Here is a 19,426-nt window from a genome sequence, read left to right as displayed (position 1 = left end):
TCCATGCCCTTTCATAAATCCTTCATAAAGAATCCATCCAACATCCTGGGGTTTTCTTCTGTTTTTTAATATGATGTAGGGATCCACCTAACTTTCCAGTTCTCAACCTCCCTGAATGACCAGCCCACCTTTTCCTCTTCATATATTCCCTACCTTCTCCATCAATTGAGAAATCCTCTCTGCCCTTCTGACCCAGATTAAAGGCAGCATTAATCAGGAAGACCCTGCCCTGATTCAGTTGTTGTCAAGTCTCCCACACCCTCTCCCAACTCTAAAAAATTACATTCTCCTTAAGGATAACTTTTTATGGATCTCTATGAGTCTCTATGTGAATGTAATATAACCCCCTTGTCTTATCCAAATTATTAATTTCACTTTTCACCTATCTCTGTGCTCTATGCCTAGTAAATCTAGCTAAAGTTGAGGTTAAAGAAGTAATTGATCTTCTTCCCCAGCACTATCTTGCCAAGAGTAATGAGGTACAAGCTGGGGTACATCAATGGATGCCCATCCTCTACCAACCCAGGCTTCTCAGGAACCAGGACCTGAAATGAGAAAGAGTTTCCTTTGCATGCTTATAGTGTGTATGGACCTTTTCTTCACAAGAAAATCTCTCCTAAAATAAGCACTAGAAATAGTTGTAATCTTTTCCCTCCCCTTTTGCTTCTTTATTGCCCAGGGCAGTTACAAAGCAGCTGCACCCTTGCAGAACAGTGCAGAACAGTTGCCTGGCCCCTCATAAATTCACCTAAAACATTCCATCTTACTTTGTCAGCTGGCTCCCCCCTACTAGGAAAGGAAAATCCAGATTATTTGTAGGACTGGGTCTTGCCAAAGAGCCATAGGTGTTAATCCTTTTTTCTAAATGAAGAAAATGAAACACTGGAAGAGTATTATTTATATAGTGGAAAAGTAATAACTCTCATTTAAAAAGCACTTGAGGGTTTACGAAGTTTTCCCCTCACAACAAACCAGTGAGGTAGATAATGCAAGTATTAGTATCATAAGATTGAGAGTATATTCTCACTTGGTTTAAGGGAAATGTGTTGCATGGGGCCCATTAAGGGAAATAATGGCTATAGAGACCAAGTTGTAGACTGAGTGAAAGGTCCAGGGCAGGCGGCAGCCAGATTGGGGCCAGCACCCTGACTTTGTAGGGTTAGAAACAGGAACAGCCAAGGAGCTAGAATCTGAACGGGGGCTGAGGCCAGAGCAGCCTGGCCACTCCTGGGACCAGGGAAGCTAGTATGTGAGGTCCATCAGGGATGGGGAAGATGACAGTCAACCCATCAATAGATTACTCTACAAGGCCCTGGAGATAGAATGGCATAAATGAAACTGCCCCTCTACTCCTCCGTGACAGGGAGATGAGGATGGATAACATGTACTGTTCTGCTATACAAAATAGATACAAGATAAAGGAGGAGGTGGTACTAGCAGCTAAGATGAGCAAGAAAGAAGGGCTTTGCGGAGCGGTTGGTGCTTTTGAGAGAAAGTGAGGATTCTTAAAGGCAGAAATGAAGGAGGAGTGAAGTCTAGGAATGGGGAACAGTCCATACAAAGGCACAAAGGGAGCCAGAATGGTGGCCACATGTTAGGGTTAGTTGGGCCAGACCATAATGTATGTGACAGGATGTCATGTGTCCTAAGGCTAAAAAAGGTGGTTTTGGGACCAGATTATGAAGGCTTTCAATAATAGAGATCAGTGTTACAGAAACCTATTAATATGGAAATATCCAAGGACACTATGAAGAAAAGAAGAATAAATGGAAAAATTATTTCCAAGAAAAGATTATCTCTGATTGGAATCAGTATCAGGATATTGAGAAAGAGAATCAAGATAAAGAATCAGAGGGGATAGTTTCCTGGGTCCAATTTAGGTATGCTGAGACTCCTCATAGTTTAGTTTTCTTAATTTCACTTGCCTCAGTTGCCTCCTCAAACTGTTCCTGCAAGTTCCTTCTCCTATTGGTTAGTTCTTCCAAGACCATTATTTTGGAGAAGGGCACAGATGAATGTTCTCTAAACTATGATACCATGCCTCAGTTGCTCCTTCATCTCAGCTACTGTGGGCTCCTTCTCTCATTGGTAGTTATTCCAGAATTTCCCTTTTGGGGAAAAGCCCAAACCAGCTATCCCCTCTTCTACAGACTTAGTCAGTATTTCTCTATGTAGTTAGCTCCCTTTCTTACCTTTACTTTTCAGTTTTCCTTTTATGAGTTGTCTTCCTCTATTAGAATAAAGGAGAAGGACTACCTTTCTTTTTGCTTGAATTTATAACCCCAGCCCCCAGCATGTTGCCTGGCCCATGTTGTTTTTCAGTCATGTCAGACTCTACTCTGTGTGACCCCATTTGGGGTTTTCTTGTCCAAAGTACTGGAGTGGTTTGCCATTTTCTTCTCTAGTTCATTTTAGCTGCCCTACCTAGTACATAGCAAATTCTTAATAAATACTTGTTAATAGACTATTGGAAGAAAAAGAGTGAGGTCCTTAAAATTCATCTTTAAACAGCTTTTATTTCTCTATGTGAACTTGAAGTCTTGGTCTGAATCCTTCAGGAACTGTCTTTATCATACTGCCTAAATGTGGGTGCCAAGTTATTCCATGGCAGATGGCTGGGTATACAGGTGGGACAGCCCTTTGGACCAATCTGGGATGTGGTGTCTGATGTTGCCCCCTACCTGCAGGTAAATATTAACTCAAGCTATGGGCTCTTCAGAGACTTATTAGGAAATCACTCCCCCTTTGCAGCCACCCAAGGACCATTTGAATGAAGAACTAGATCTGCTGATAAATTTAGAAGCTCCTGTAAGAGAGGAAGATAAAAATAACCTAACAGCTTAGGCATCTCAGGACCCCAGACACAAGAAAATGGGAAGGTGGCCCAAGATCAAAATGTTCCTACAAAACTCTTTGTGACTGAAGAAAAGAATATGAGCAACTACCAAATATATCTAAAAATATTACAGATGAACTTAGAGATTGGCTCAATTGAATGATTTTCTTTTCTTTTCAATACTTGAAGAATTGTGTTAGGCTTTTTTTTTTAATTTATCAGTGGGATAAGTGGGCAAGGTACAGCATCAGGCAGGAAAAGTTTACACATTTAGACCTGGAAGGGACCTCAGAAGCCATTTAGTCTGTGTTATTCATTTTACAGTATTGATGAGGAAACTGAGACTGAGAGAGGTTAAGCAATTTGCCAAGAAATACAAGCAAGAGTCAGAGTCAGAGGGAATTTTTGAACCTTCAGATCAGGATGCTAGCATAGTTATTGAAGTGTGGTTACCTCTGTAGTTCAGATAATAGCTGCCATGATAAATTAAGGGGGTTCCTTCCTATCAATTTCTCTCTCTGATCTAGAATTCTTATAACCTGACTTTTGAAAGCAAGTAGATTCTCTTTAGTTGCACTTTCCTTGCTAAGGGTAAGATCCAGATTCTAATTAGCCCTGGCATTTTGTTTACAGTAAATCTGATGCTGTTGATTAACAGGATGTGACTAGAGCAAGGTATGATTGATATCTGATGCACTTGAGAGAAAACAAATTATAAATGTTGGTACGGAGTTTTTTCTTTTAAAAAAAGATATTAAGCTTTAATTAAACTATCATTTAATTAATTACTATTTACTATACAGATTGACACAGGTGCCCTTATTTGATCTGTGTATCAAATGATCACAGGTCACATACATTACTTGATGATCATATATGAAAAACAACCTTCTCTCCCTCTTCTCTGGACATGTCACCAGAGATCAAGTACTGGAAGAACTTTTACCCTGTGGCCTCCAAACTGGTAATCATGTTTCCGGGAACACTAATACAGGAAAGCCCCAGATATGCTTCACTTCACTCCCTCCTTTCTGTCTACTTTGTTCACAGTCTGCTGGCCAGTGGCCTCATACTCTTCCAACTCCTTCCAATTCTGGAACTAGGAACCTTGATCAAATAAACTATGCCTTTGTTTCTGAATGGGATGTGTCTATAAACTCTCTTACTCATCATCTCCCTCCACACAACTCTCCCCCGCTACTATTCTGAACCTAAAGTCACTCCCCTATGTGTGTTGTTTTCCCTATTAGAATGCAAACACCTAGGACGGGGACAATCTTTGCTTTTGTAATATAAAAAGTACTTAATAAATGATTTTTATTCAATTTCTAATTATTCATTCATTCATTCCTTTGAAGTCATCTAGCTCTTTGACTGGAGGCTGTTAGGTGGATCAATAGATAGAGCCCTGGACCTAAAGTCAGAAAGATTGGATTAAATTCATCCTCAGACATGACCCAGGATCAAGTCATTTAACCTTTGTTTCACTTATTTCACTGGACTAGCAAATGGCAAACCATTCCATTATTTTTGTTAAGAAAACCCCATGGATAGTGTTCATGTCCAGGGGATCGTGAAGACTTTACTGAATGACAACAAGCTATGCTGAAGGAAAAAAAAAAATAGAAACTTCTACTTTGAGAGATTGATAGTAGAGATTTGGCTCTTTCTTTGAGGAAATTTAGGAACACCTATAAAGCTATTACTTTATTTCAAAATTTTGAAAAATAATAAATCAATTCATTCACATTGCTCTCACTATAATAGTTTTTAGTGAAAGCAAAAAATGATTTGCATACTATTGGTAAAGAATATTTTTATTGTATTTTAACTTTATCTCATCCTTTTAAAATTTGTCTTGGTATGTATTTTATAATGTATTTAATAATACAGTAGTACACCTGAATTTAGGTGTATATAGTATATATAGGTATATATGGCACACCTATATAAGTGATGAAAACTAGGCCTGTGATTATATTGGAAGAGAGACTTCTTGGGTGAGTAATATCCCTCTCTCCATACAGATTGCTGCCTTCTTTGTAAGGGGTGGGGACAAGACTTGAACCCAAGTCTCCCTGACTCCAAGGTCAGCCTCTATTCACTATGTTACACACTGCCTCCTAGGGCATACTGAATAATTTTTAAATAAATTTACAGACACTGGGAATGTATGCTCAAAAAGATAAAAAAAAATTGGAGACCACTGGGCTAGAACATTTTAAAGTAAATCTCATTGTTTTCTAAGCCATCCATGTGTTCATATATTTATATCTATATATCTGTTCATATCTACATGCATGGATATGAACAGATATATAGATATATAATTTATTTCATTAAATATCTTCCAATTACATGAAAAGAATGTTAATGTTCTTTATTTAAAAAACATTTTGAGTTCTAAATTTTCTTCCCACTTCCCACTTCTCTTCCTTGAGAAGGCAAGTAATTTGAGATTGATTATACATTTGAGCTTACACAAAACATTTATTATCCATATTAGCCATATTGCAAAAGAAAAATAAAGTAAAAAAAAGTGTCCTTCAATCTGCCCTTAGTGTTCAACTGTTTTCTTTCTGGAGGTGGATAGCATTTTTCATCATGAATCCTTTCAGCCATTTGTTCTTACCCATGTTTCTTTAATTCAGCATTTAGGGAAATGCTTTGAAATTTGAAATACCTCAAGGCATGATAGATTCTGCAAAAGGAATTATTATTTTTCATGTCTGCTATGTCATCTTAAGTTTTCTTTCTGAAACAACTCCCTCGCACCAGGGAACAGCTCTAAAGTAAAAATATAAGAAACCAGTTGTAGAACCATGCATGTTAGAGTTAAGGTGAAAAACAAATCTCAACAATGTAACCAGCCTTCATGCAAATATTTCTACTGCTCTCAGCATAGTAGAAGCAATTTTTAAAGAATTAATGGGATGATGCTGACCCATCTGCTTAGAAGATTGCTAAATATTGCATTATTTGTGCTTCTTATTTAACAACAACTAAAAACTTCTAATAAGCATTTTTGTTGTATCTTTAAAAGGTCACTTGAATGTTAGAAAAAGAGTTAAACTTTGTGGAAGGTTATCTTTATTGCTGAGATCCTCATAAATATAAAACTAGTTCCCTCTAAAGAGTTTAACTCTTCCCCACTCACTTAACCAGTCTTAGGTGAATGAATATTTTTAAATTGGTTCTGATGTCTGTTGCACTCCCAGACAAATGAAGCTAATCCATTGTCTTAAAAAACTCAGTGGAGATTTCCTGTTCTACTTTGGTGAGAGCAGGTAAACCAGAGGGAGTCATATAATTCTCAATCAATTGTGAGCTTTGTCCATCCAAGTCAGCAGGGGTTAGCTAGCTTGGCATTACCTAATGACTGCTGTAAGGTGTTTTGTTTGTTCATTTGTTTGTTTTGGGGTGTTTTTAATTCCCTGGTAGTAAAGTGGACAGGGCTATAATTTTTGCCCAGAATGGAAAATAGCTATCCATCAAACACCTCCCCTAGTCAACTTACTGATAAAAGATAGCATCCAGATATTTATTAACAACAAGAATTAGTCAACTGGAGACAAAGAGTTTCTCATCATCTCTTTTTGAATCTTGTACATTTTGAGAACTGAAGCAAATATTAGCAAAGCTACTTAAATTTTTATCTACTAAAAGCTTAGCCTTGTAAAAGAGGGTGTTCTTCCTGGCTTTAAACCAAACAAAGGGAAATTCTGTTAAGTGTTGGGAGCAGAGCACTGTTAATTTTTTAATTTTTTTTATCCGTTTCTTAAATTAACTGATTGGTTAGAAAGAAAAAGTTGGAGAAATGGGGAGCAAAAAGTGTCCTTATAAAATTTGCATGTAGCCATGATACCTAGAATACCATGGGAACTTGGGCTTTATTTCCATTCTCCTAGACTATCCCCACTGTTTAGGATGATGGGAAAGCAACTTCCAAAGTTCTCTTTTTTGCTGTCACAAAGAAATTTTGCCATTGGCAATGGTAAGTATATGTGCAATTGTGGGAAGGCTCAGAAACAGGATAAATGCTCTCCAAGCATCTTACATAAATCCAGAGTAGATAATTTTCTATTCACTTGTTTTCTTTGGGCCTTATGGCCCTGGGCAAAACTGGGTTTCCTTGATTTCCAAACTTTCTGCTCCCAGCTGCTTCCACCATCTTGTTCCTCCCATTCATTCAATAAACAATTATTATCTAGAATTCAACATAAACTCTGAGAGTTTTATTTATTTAAGTTCTTGTTTCTGTTTTTGTCTTTCTGTCTCCTATTCCTGCTTTGGTACCTGGAAGGCACTTAAAATGCTTATTGTTTGTTTATAAATGTGCCTATCCGTGTAGAACCTTATGCTTGGTGTTAAAGATAAGATAAAAAAAAAAAAAACATAGTCCAAACTTTAAACTTTCAGAGATCTTATAGTCTATTAAAGGTACAACATCTCATATACAAATATGATACAGAGCAAAAACCAAAAAATCTAACGTGCACAAGGGCAAGAGAACCATGGGATAGTGTTCCCAGAATAACATCTTGAACAAATCACTTAACCTGTCTACCTCATATGCTTTTTGTGAAGATTAGATGAAATCATATTTATAAAGCACAGTTCCTAACTTAGATCTTATTCCCCCACACTCCACTAGATTACCTCTAAGGCCTTTTCCAATTCAACATCTATGAGCTTATGATCCTATACAATGATAGAAGTTGGTGATTAATTGGATATTAGGTACAAATTTCTCTAAATAGATTAGTGATAGAAACGTGATTAGTGATAGAAATAGGGAAATTAAAAGGAAGTGGCGAGGGTAAAGAGGGTGGATAGAAAAGTTCAGTTTTGGACTTGTTGAGTTTGCGGTGGTAGTGGTATACCCACCATGTTGACATATTCATTAGCTAATTAAGGAGCTGTAGGTCTAGAACTTTGGGAAGAATTATATAGATTTGGGAGCCATCTGTAATAGAGGTAGTAATTGAAGCCATTTTTGTTATTGTTCAGTTGTTTCAGTTGTGTTCAACTCTTCTTGACCTCTATTTGTGGTTTTCTTGGCAAGACACTGGAGTGGTTTGCCATTTCCTTCACCAACTCATTTTACAGATGAGGAAACTAGGCAAAAATGGTGAAGTGACTTGTCCAGGGTCCCAAAACTAGTGTCTGAGGCTAGATTTGAACTCATCTTCCTGATTCCCGGTCTGATACTCTATCTACCACACCATCTAGCTGACCTTAATTGAAGTCATAGGAGTAGATGAAATAGCCAAGGGAGAAGGAAGATTTTAAAAAAAAAGAAGAAAATTACCATGGAAAATGGAACTTTTGGGGGTTTTTTGGGTTTTTTTTTTGGTTGGTTGGTTTTTTTGCAAGGCAGTAGGGTTAAGTGATTTGCCCAGAATCACACAAGTAGGGAATTATTAAGCATCTGATTTGACATATTTGAACTCAGGTTCTTCTGACTCCAGGGCCGGTCTTCTATCCATTGGACCACCTAGCTGCCCTGAGGATGGAACTCTTTTTTATTATTTATTTTGAGTTTTACAATTTTTCACCTAATCTTACTTCCCTCCCCCCCCCCCCCCCCCCCACAGAAGGCAATTTGTCAGTCTTTACATTGTTTCCATGGTATATATTGAGAGGATAGAACTCTTGAGGGACACTTACACTGAGTTAGGACAATAAGCCAACAAAAGAGGGAGAGAAGTAGCCAACAGGTAGGAAAGCCATGGAGTACTATCATGGACTTTAACAAAGGAGAAGATCCAGAAGGAAGGGGTAGATCAGCAGTTTCAAATGCTTCTGCTCCAGAAATCCTCTCTGTCTTTCAAGATTCTAATTATTTGATGTGATTAATTAAAAAGAGAAAGCAAAAATAGATTTCCAGGACTTTGTTGTCAAGATGTTTTTGAATCCTGTCATTTCATGTGTTATTTATCCCCTCCAGCCTTATATCATCTGCAAATTTGATGAGGATGCCATCTATACCTTTCTCAAAGAGATGAATGGACAAATAGCACAGAGCCAAGTATTGAATACTAGGGCAACATACTAGAGATCTCCTCTCCTGCTAACTTGTTATTGATCTTTAAGACCAGTCATGTCTTTCAACCTCCTCCACGAGGATAGGATATCAGTTATTTAACAAGTGCTATCCCAAAGTCTAAGAGAACTTTATCTAGTGTACATTCCCTCATCTACAAGTTTAGTAACCCTATCAAAAAAGGAAGTAAGTCTGAAATGATTTGTTCTTGATGAAGTTTTGTCACCCATTGCTTTCTTTTCTAGATGTTCATTAACCATTACATTTGTGATCCAGGATAAAATTTTTCTCAGGAATTGAAGTCACGCTCAGTGGCATGTAATGTCCAGACTCTGCTGCCCTTTTCCAGTCCTATTACACCTTTCCTGTTCCCCATAAATTTCCCCATATTACTGACAGTGGCTCATTGATCATCTCTTCTAGTTCTCTCAGTGCCCAAGGATGTAGTTCATTTTGGCCAGGTGACTTGAATTCATTAAAGGCAACTAGATGCTCTCTTAATGCCTCATTACCTATCTTGGGGATCAATTTCCTGTTGATCATTTTTGTTCTGTAATTTCCAGGGCAAAGGTCATTCTTGGCTAAGAGAACAAGCAAAATGAGATTCCAATAGCTTGACCTTTCTCTTCTCAGTTATCACATTCTCTCCCAAATAGCTGCTCTGTTTCTTCTCTTGTCCTTCTTTCCTCCCAATATTATCTTTTTTTAGTCTTTTTTTTTGTTTTTAACTTTCCTAATAAGTCTCAGATCATGCTGCATTATACTATGCTCATATTCTCTTTTACCTAACCCTTGAGTGTATGTTCTACACATATTTTATTAAAATCTAAGTTGGTTAATGAGTTCCTATGCATTATTTCTTCTGACAACTTTCTTTTTTTCCTCAGTAGACTTGTTTCCTTTGTGTCATTCTTGAGTTTCCTATCACTCACAGGCTGACTTACCCTGTAGAATTGGATTCCACAGGATTCCATTTAGCATTCTCTGAACCTTTTGAAACCAAATTTCCCCAAGTCTTAATTGTAGAGCAGACTGTGCTTGGCTTTCCTTTCTATCAAAGGCATTGGTCATTTTCTGACATTGTTAGAGGAAATGTTTAGCACAGTGTCTTGCTCTTAGTAGGCATTTCATAAATGCTTATTCTCTTCTCTTGCTCCTTCTTATCATTTCCATCCTGTAGCTAATTTACAGTATCTAGATCCAGTATACATTTATTCCTTGTTATTTCTACTTCCTTTGAAAGAGTGACATTATGAAGGTATTGGTACTCTTCTTTTGTCAAAGAAAAAAAACCTCAGAAGATTCTTGGATAATTTAATTTTCCTATTACTTTTATATCATGCCTCTATGATATATTTGTAATATATTTCCCAAATTCATCTATTACTTCTTTCATTTTAGGTGATCTGTGGAATATTCCTTTGTCAAAATCAATTCTGTTTCTCTCTCCGTCAATCTTTGCCCAAATGCTCTCTCTACTACACTTCCTTCTTCTAGGTCCAAGATTTATTCAGTTATATTCCAGGTAAGGGAATATGCCTCCCCCCAAATCTCAGTGACATTCATGTGATTGAATTGCCTCCTTGCTTAGAATCTCTCAATCCTATTGATTCAGGTCAAAATTTTGATCCTGTCTTTATGGATTTTTGAAGCCTTGGGTTTTATTACCAATTTCTTTCTTAAATTTTTGTCTCCTGTGAATTTCTAGGTAGTCTAAATATTATTTCTCCTTCATTATTGCTATTCTCTATGGTATCCAGCTTGATGAATATATATATATGTATATGTATATGTATATGTATATGTATATGTATATGTATATGGGCAATCATCTCCCTCCTTTGTCTTTTTTAAAAATCATTTTGATAAGATTTACTTTCCAGTTTTTGTTAGGTATATTCTACTTCTGACTAGGAAGTTTTCATCTCTGTATTTTCAAGAAGTAGTCCTGAAATCCAAATTACTATCTTCTTTGTCAGCTGTTCACTTTCAAAATCAATTTTTCTCTTCCATATGCTATGCCTTCGGAGGAAAACTTACTAAGGGTTAGTCATTTTTAGCAATGTTCTTTGTTATGTCTTAGATACTTGCTCCAGGGAAGACAACCAACCTCTCTGTGGCAGTTATCAAGGTGATAAATAGCTGCCTTAGGACCTCTGGCCAGGGAGTTACTAACTTTTCTTCTTCTGACCCATACTGGATGATCCCTTATCTGTAGTTTCTGTGGTTCTACATTATCATTCCTTGGAGGACAAACAGCTGCTTCCTCATAACATCCAAATTTCAGCTTCACATTTATTCTTTTTTTTTAATTCCAAGCATATAATCATCCTTTTCCCTAACCTTCTTCTTCTATATGATATTCTTCTACTCTATAAACTCCTAAAATATCATTTCCTTTCCACTACTTTAGATTTCTTTCTTCACTTTTGAAGCTCCATTTTTGTTGTTGCTTTCAGGAACACTTCATTCTCCCTTTTAACCTAGAGTGTGAAAATGCATTTCAGTTTCATATGTTTGAATATTCCTTCCACATAAACAGCCTCTCCTTCTAAGCTATGCCCCCCCCCCCCCCAATAGCGGATAGTATCTATTTATTATAGCCATACACAAAAAGAAATTCTTCACCTGATGACTAGTCTTACAGTGATAAGTTCCTTCAAACTTAGGACTTTGAATCTAAACTGTACTCAAAACTTTTCCAGTATTGTAGAGTTTGTTTTCCATTGGCATAATCATTAAGGACCCAGGGTCAGCCTAATACTGGTGATGAAACCCTAAAGTGGGGTAATATATACCTTTCAAACTATAGCTCTTAACTAAGGAAATGAGTGAATATACTGGATTCTTTATCCTGAAAGATCAGTCATAGAAACAAAAGCTGCTTCAAAGGATATCTTCATGGAATCTATTCCATGGAGGAAGGCAAGAAGAACCAATTTTTTCCTTAAGGTTAGGCTGTACAAATCTTGCCTTGTAATACCCCCTCCTCCTTTCTTTTTATTATGATATAGAGCATGTGTGCTGAATCTGATTGGTCAAATTTGGCTTGAAGGTTGAAATATAAACCACTTTGAAGGTGTCTCCCTATAAATATGTGTAAACATCATCCCTATTGAGACTTTGATGATGTCTCCTTGATGGGGTATGAAAGATTTTCTTTGGTTCTGGATGCTCATTTACTCCACAATGAAGAAGGGTGATTGACTGAGCTATGGTTTGAGGGAATGATTGATCCTTTTGAAGATAGGATAGATGATTTGTATTCTAGAATTTGAATTTGATCTTAAAAGGGAAGACAAAGATCTAGAGAAGCCTTTTCTTAGAGATGTTCATGGGAGAGGGGATATATAGGAAGAGCAGACTTAGGTTCTAAGGAGTGAGGTGGGAGAGACGAAGCCTACAGGTCTGATCTGTGCAACATTTCAGAAAATCTATAGACCCAGAGATATAACAACAATGCTCACAGTGGAAGAGTAGCTAAGGATCTTCTGGAAGAGAGTCAAGGGAGTAATAAGAGCCATGATGTGAAAGCAAAAAATGCTTTACTTTGTCTTTTCTAAGTGCTGCTTGAGCTTTATTTTTTTTCAAAGAAGAAGACCACAACATCACATGATATGATGACAAGCACATGAATTAGCTAATATAGGCAACGTATTTTTTGCCCTTCATTTTTGAAAAAGATTACAGTATCAGGGAGGAGATGCCATGACATGCATGTGAATTGGATTTGAGTGAGGGGATGCTGTGCTAAGTCACAGCTTCATTTTCTCCTCCAGAGCCATCTGGGTCCAGTGACCAGATATGGATCAAGATGACTGGAGGTGGCCCTGGTTACAAGGCAATCAGGGTTAAGTGACTTGCCTAAGGTCACACTGCTAGTGTCTGAGGTCTGATTCAAATCCTGCCCTCCTGACTCCAAGGCCAGTGCTCTAATGGGATTGCTTCCTGGCAATAACCAAGTTACCCTTTAAGAAAATCTCACTTTTAAAATAGTCCAATAAGTCTTGAAGAATATATATATAGGTCCAAGAGGGAGATGAGACTCACTAAAGGAGGAAGAAAAATTATCTTAATTATGGATCTGAATATAAGTCCTTTCTGTTTTACATATTCTGTTTGGTTTGTTGTATATTTGATGTATTATTAGTCAGAGTACTTACATTGGGGCTAAGGGTTTATTTACATTTCCTATAGTGGTCCTAGGCATAAATTATATTCTGATGACCCAAGAGAGAACTTGGATGGAGGGACAAGCCAGAGTATGATTTATAAGATTCTCTCAAGGACCAAACCAGGTTTTTATAATTCAGGGGATTCAGTTCTGAGCCATATGTTACATGTATGTGGGTAAAATCTATTTAAAATGAACATTCCTAATAACAGTCACAAAAGGATAGTCTGACCCCACTATTCAGGACCCAAGGGCAATCCCACTCTTCTGGGGAGAGGATTAGAGAAAGCAAGCCTACTGGTAGATGCAACAGCCTTTCCCTGTTACCTTGAATCCTAGGAACTATCAGTGTCCTCACCTAATAATAGCTTTACTATGCAATCTTTTATCTACCTAACAGTCTTGTTTAGCTTTCATCGTTAATACTTAAATTAATTATTCTCAGTCTCTAGACTGAATCTTCTTTGCTTTTGAAGCATTAGTTATTGTCCTTATAATTAGATAGGGTTTATTGAATACAAGTAGCAAACTGTAAGGCAGGATTTCTTTTTCTTTTAGGAAATGTTAAATATTATTGTTGCCAAATTATTGACAACATTAAGAGTGCTAATATTTATGTAATGCTGTATGGTTTCTAAGTCACTTTCCTCTCCACAACTATATGAGGTATTCCCCCTTCCTAAGTATATCTCTCAGTTCTAGCCTCTTAGATCTGTCAGTTCCCTTTTAAAGGTCACTTTTAAAGGCTACTGCTTAGAATTGTACCAGTCACAAAGGAATGAAGGTATTGCTCTTCCCAAGTAGCAAGTCAGTAATCTAAAGTTCAGAGAATCCAAGTAATTTCCTCAAGGTCACATAGTACACTTGAAGCTAGTACTCTAACCCAGGTCTTCTGACCCCCTTTCTTTGTCTCTAAAGAGATTGGAATTATTCTATGGATTTATCCAATTTGTCTTGTCAATTCAGTAGAATGCTAACAAATAAAAAATTCAAATTGAGAATAGTACAGGGTAAAGGACCCTAGATTTGAATCTAATAGATCTGAGTTTGAATCTTGGCTCTGGTGCTTACCAGTGGTGTCTGATCAAGGAAAGTACAGGATGTCCACCCTCCACCATCTCCAACCAGAGGGAGGAAGAGGCCTTTGGGGTAAGGGATGCTAAGGAGGTGAGAGTTTCAGAGTTGATTTCATCTTGTAGAATGATGAATTTCTGGAGATCATCAAGTACAGAAAAGCTCGTTACTTTGAGTGAGTCTGATGCCTTGACATGATAGTCCCTTAAAAAATATTTGTTGAACTCAATTAGGTTTCTCTGAGCCTCAGTTTCTTAATCTCTTAAATTTAAGGCTAGTTATACCTGTAAACTACTGACCTCACCTGTCTGTTAGACAGAAAGAACCCTACAAATGTGGGTTATTATTCTTCCAAAGCTCTCTTCTCAGCAATAGGTTTTGAAAGACTTGCAGCAGTCAAAGCCCACTTCTTTGTTAGCACAAGGGCTTTAGATCCAGCTTCATACCTCCCTAGTCCATGCTCTAGTACCCACCCTTGTTGTTATAATCAACAAATAGTTCTTTTCTTTGCCAAGTTTTCAATAGCATGACCTTGTCCTAATAATTCCTTTCAGTACACACCAGTTTTCAGGGTGTGGTATTCATCTTGTTTCAAATTTCAAAAGCCTAAAACTTGGCATATTCACTGATATCCCACATACATACTTTTCTTTCCTCCTTCCTTTCCCTCTCCCTTTTAAAACAACTCTAGTTTGGGAAAATTAAAATCACAATTGGATTCCGAGTGTTAGAAACAGCCCCAAGTCTCTGTGGCATTGGTTATGAAGTACCTCCCTTACTTGACCTGTGTACGACCCAAGCCTCTAGTTTATGTGCTAGAGAGTAGGTTCTTTTCCAGTGGACCATTCAGTTCATGGTTGCTTTGTATCAGCAAGGGTTCCTATAGTGATCACTTTTTAACAGTGTTAGCACCTGCCTGGAAGGGATTAATAGCAGACTGCCAACATACTCTGGGCCACTCCAAAGTCTGACAATTGTCACTTCCCATCTCCTTGGCTTATTAAATACCTGAATTAAAATTCCTTGAAGTAGAGGAAAACTGCATGGAAAAATTCTGTTTTGCTTTTTATCTTTGAAACAAAACCCTGGCAATAGGATGATAAACAGAGTATTTTAAATAACCTGCAAATATTTAAGAATGAATTGGTGGGGAAAAAAGTAAGCACATATGAAAAGAAGTTTGGGAGAAAGGCTTCCTCTACACCCAATTTTTTCCTGCTGCTATTTCTGTGTTCTTCATAAGACCATAGGATCATAGATTTAGAGTTAGGTAATCTGATCCAATACCCTCATTTTTGCAGCCTAGAACACTGATTTCCCCAAATTTTCTCCAGTCCTCATAGCTGGCAGAGCTGGGATTGACATCAAGGTCCTCTGACTCCAGACCCAGTTTTCTTTCCTTTTTGTCATTTCCCTGGATGGCATGATTAAGCATTTTACCTGTGTTTCTTCCTGCTTGGCCCACTTTAATTTGAAAGCTTGATCTCCTAACAAAGGATGGCCTTGTTTCAGGGAATTTTCATTCACAATTGTTGATAGCCCTTCACTTCCTTGTTTTAAAATAAGGGAGAGTCTTGAGTTTTTACATGTGCCCCAAAATGAGCCATTTTCACACTCTTGGCAATTCTTAGGGGTGGCATTTTCAGAACCCAGCCAGGACAGAAGACTCAGTGAAACATTTCTAAAGGCTCTCACAAACAAAGAACTGTATAGGTTCCCCTCATTGAAGGCAGATTTAGTCCTGAAAAGCAACCATTATGTGACTGAGAAGGCGAGCAAAGATAACCAGCAGCCAGAAGATTCAAAACCTGATAGCTGAGGTGTAACCTATTACCTGGGTTTATGACATGAATCTTGAAACTGTGTGGGTGGAGGACTACCTTGCAGGTATGAGGCTCACATGTCAATGATGTTGAATTTGCTTAGCTTCATCCACAAGCTGTTTTGTTTCCCTAGCAGCCCTCAACTTTGGCAGAAGCAGCAGGGGGGCCAGGGCACAAATCGGGGCTGGAATGAATAGAAATGGCTCCCCAGTTTAGCATCTGTATGTTCATTTGCAACCTGTAGCATAGAAAGAGAAGAGAAAAAGCCCTCTCATGAGCAACGTAAACTTGTTTCATAAAGGGAAGCCAAAGCACCAGCCTCCAGAGATGCATGCTAATGATTGACCCCAACAGCCGGAGCTATTTAGAACAGACTCCGCATTGTGTTCCAGACTGGTTTATCCAGTCTGTGGTTTCATGGTTTTCTGCACCTTAGGCCAGATATCTGCTGGTAGTTTGCAGGAGTCGGAATGATTACACCTCCTGCCTTTGGGGTATGGAGGAGTGAGAAGAAGCAGCACCAGGTCTGGGAAAAGTGGTTGCAGAAGCCAGATCCCAAGCCATGGGGAGAGAGGGTGGGTACTTGGGGAGAAGGAGGGTCACAGACACAGCCATAACATACTTTTTCTCAAGAACCCAATCTTGTTTTGTTCCTTGGGTTTACCTAAGAATGCTGGTTGTCCCTCTCTCAGAAGAGGAAATTGTAACTTGAAAGGTATCAAATGCTTTGTAGAGCGGAACATTCTTTGAAAGCTGTGGGTAAAGGGAAAATTTCTTAAGGAACTAAATTGACAGGAGCAAGGCAAATTGGAAAGGTCTGCCTGGGTTCAAAGGCTCAGCCTTTAATCCCTAGCCATTTTAATTTCACTTAACTTTTATTTCTTTCTGGGTGACTTAGCTGTAAACTTCTATTAATCTATTGCCAAGTCATTCTTCTTGAGATAGCAAATACATTTACAGGGTCCATGGCCAAGACCAATCTGTCAGGACTGTTGGTAGTACTATTTTTTTCTGTATGGACAAAACAAAGGCATATGAAACTAGGTCATTCTATTTCATATGTGGCATGGAATCAGTCTGTGGCTGCCTTTGCTTGAACTGAAAACAATAAGGAACTAGTACTCATGAAAGTTTTGAAATGTAATGCCTCTAGCAATACATCATCTTGGTAAGTCAAGCTTCATGTCTGCACAGTTGGAATTTTGTATGACTGGGAAGGCTAGTAACTGCTGGGTTGTCTTCCCACTTATACCCAAGTGAGCCAGGAGAGGCCAGTGAACATCAGAAGATAACTGACACCTATCAGGGAGGAACTTAAAGAAGGCAGTGCAGAAGTAGCCTGCCTGCCTTCCTTCCTTCCTTCCTTCCTTCCTTCCTTCCTTCCTTCCTTCCTTCCTTCCTTTCTTCCCTCCTTCCTTCCTTCCTTCCTTCCTTCCTTCCTTCCTTCCTTCCTTCCTTCCTTCCTTCCTTCCTTCCTTCCTTCCTTCCTTCCTTCCTTCCTTCCTTTCTTCCTTCCTTCCTTCCTTCCCCCCTTCCTTCCTTCCTTCCTTCCTTCCTTCCTTCCTTCCTTCCTTCCTTCCTTCCTTCCTTCCTTCTTTCCTTCTTTCCTTTCTTCCTCCAAGAAGCAGCCAGCTGAGTTGGGTGTGAACAAACTTTTGACAAAACAACTCTTTCTTTCGCCACAGTGGCATGATGCTTCTAAACATGATTTCATATTTTCACATGAACTGGGATTCCTGACTGTTACTGTCAAATAGACAATATAAATAACAACAAAGAACTGACTTCTGGCAAGTCACAACAGTTTTTTAAAAATATGCAATTTGACATGAAACAAGTAGACCAAAGCACCAACTTATTCATTTCCCTTTGTCCCTCTTGATGGTTGAGTCCCAAGCTGTTCCCTGGTATAAAAACGCCCAACAATTTAAAATGCTGTTGTGTTCCCAGTGCTGTGTCATATTTGCCAGTCTTATAACACCACAGAATTGAAAGAATCAAAGTTGTGGGTGACTCTAAGAACAATGAGAAAACATATTAGAGTACATTTGACAGTCACAGTCTGTTTCTAGTGTTGTTCTATGCTCCAAAACTAGTATAAGAGATTTTTTTTTACCGGACTAGTGATTTCATTGATTTAAGGAACTGAGAGATAAGAAATTTCCTCTCTCAAAGAAGGTCAACCTCTTTCCTGAAAATTGCAATCCTAGAGAGTGACCTGTGGTCATTAATAGGATAAGTGACTGGACCAGTACTGTCAGAGATATGTCTTGATCCCAGTTTTTCCAACTCCTAGACTGGCTCCCTATACAAATGGCAAATTTCACTTCAAAGAATAAGGTACATATCACTGAGAAAATGAGTGATCAGAAAAGGAAGATGTGGTACCATGGAGAACTTTAGCGTTGTCCTGGTACCTGCAAAATGCAAGAAGACCTTAAAGAAGGGCTCCATTGTAGGGATCCCCAATGGGAGGACAAAGACAAGAATTTCATAAGATGAAAAGGAGTGGGGTGGATTGTAATTTGCACTGATGGAGGAAAAGACCCACTAAAGACAGTTTGCCTTATGATTGATACAGCCAGGAAAAACAGTCACAGGAAACACAATGTTTATGCTTGTAAAAATAGAATTGTAAAAAATATTGGATGAGATTATATTCTTGCCCTCCTCATCTTCTAGGATAATGCATTGCTGTAGCTTTGTGAATAACTACTTTTCTACTATATAAAAGGATAAGGTTAGTAATAAGTTTATGATAGGGTAATTCAGTTTCTCAAATATGTATTAAAATACCTACTACATACAGAGCAAAAGAAGTAGTGTCCTGGAGAAGTTAGAGAATCAGCCAGGAAGTCAATTCAGTAAATTTTTATTGAGACTGTGCTAAATGCTGAGGATATTAAAAGAGGTAAAAGACAGTCCCTGCCATCATAGGGCTTACAATTTAATGGGAGATCTGGCTTCTTAGTTCCATCTCTGACACACATCCTGGCTATGTGACCCAGCCTCTTCATGCTCTAGGACTTTTAAAATACAGAGAAGGTTCTAACTTAAAATGGTAAGAGGAGTTTCCCTACCTGGGTAACTGCCTGTACCAATGAAATCCTAGTCTTATCTCTATACCAGTCCCTAACAATTCAGGCAGGGGTGAATGAGGTGTTCAAGAGGACTAGCACTTCTGGAGGGATAATTTGCTGAACTCCTTTCAAAGCTGCTCATCTTCCTTTGGTATCCATCTGATTCATCCATCTCTCACCTGCGGCTCCAAGAAGCCATAGCAGACATAGTGGAGAGGGTAAGCCTATTCAGTAGATAAGCTAAACCAGGTTAAGGGTAATCAATATACCTCAAGTGGTTGGTGAGTTAGGGGGGTGTCTACTCCAAACATATCAAGACTCCTCCCAGCAGATTGGGAGGATGGGAACAATTTGTTCCAGTGGTCAAGAAGGTGACTGAAGGAGGCGTAGAGT

At 38.3% G+C, this 19,426-nt stretch overlaps 1 protein-coding gene across 7 annotated transcripts in view; it reads left to right on the top strand.

The window, feature by feature from the left end:
* The window catches only part of DLGAP1 (DLG associated protein 1), a 782,098-nt gene that overhangs the window by 698,655 nt on the left and 64,017 nt on the right, over nucleotides 1-19,426 (top strand). The gene's annotated exons all lie outside the window — the stretch shown is intronic.

This window comes from Macrotis lagotis, chromosome X, assembly GCF_037893015.1.
Source record: "Macrotis lagotis isolate mMagLag1 chromosome X, bilby.v1.9.chrom.fasta, whole genome shotgun sequence".
In the NCBI taxonomy this organism is placed as follows: Eukaryota; Metazoa; Chordata; class Mammalia; order Peramelemorphia; family Peramelidae; genus Macrotis; species Macrotis lagotis.
Note: the sequence above shows the minus strand (reverse complement) of the source record. Positions and strands in the feature narration are given on the sequence as shown.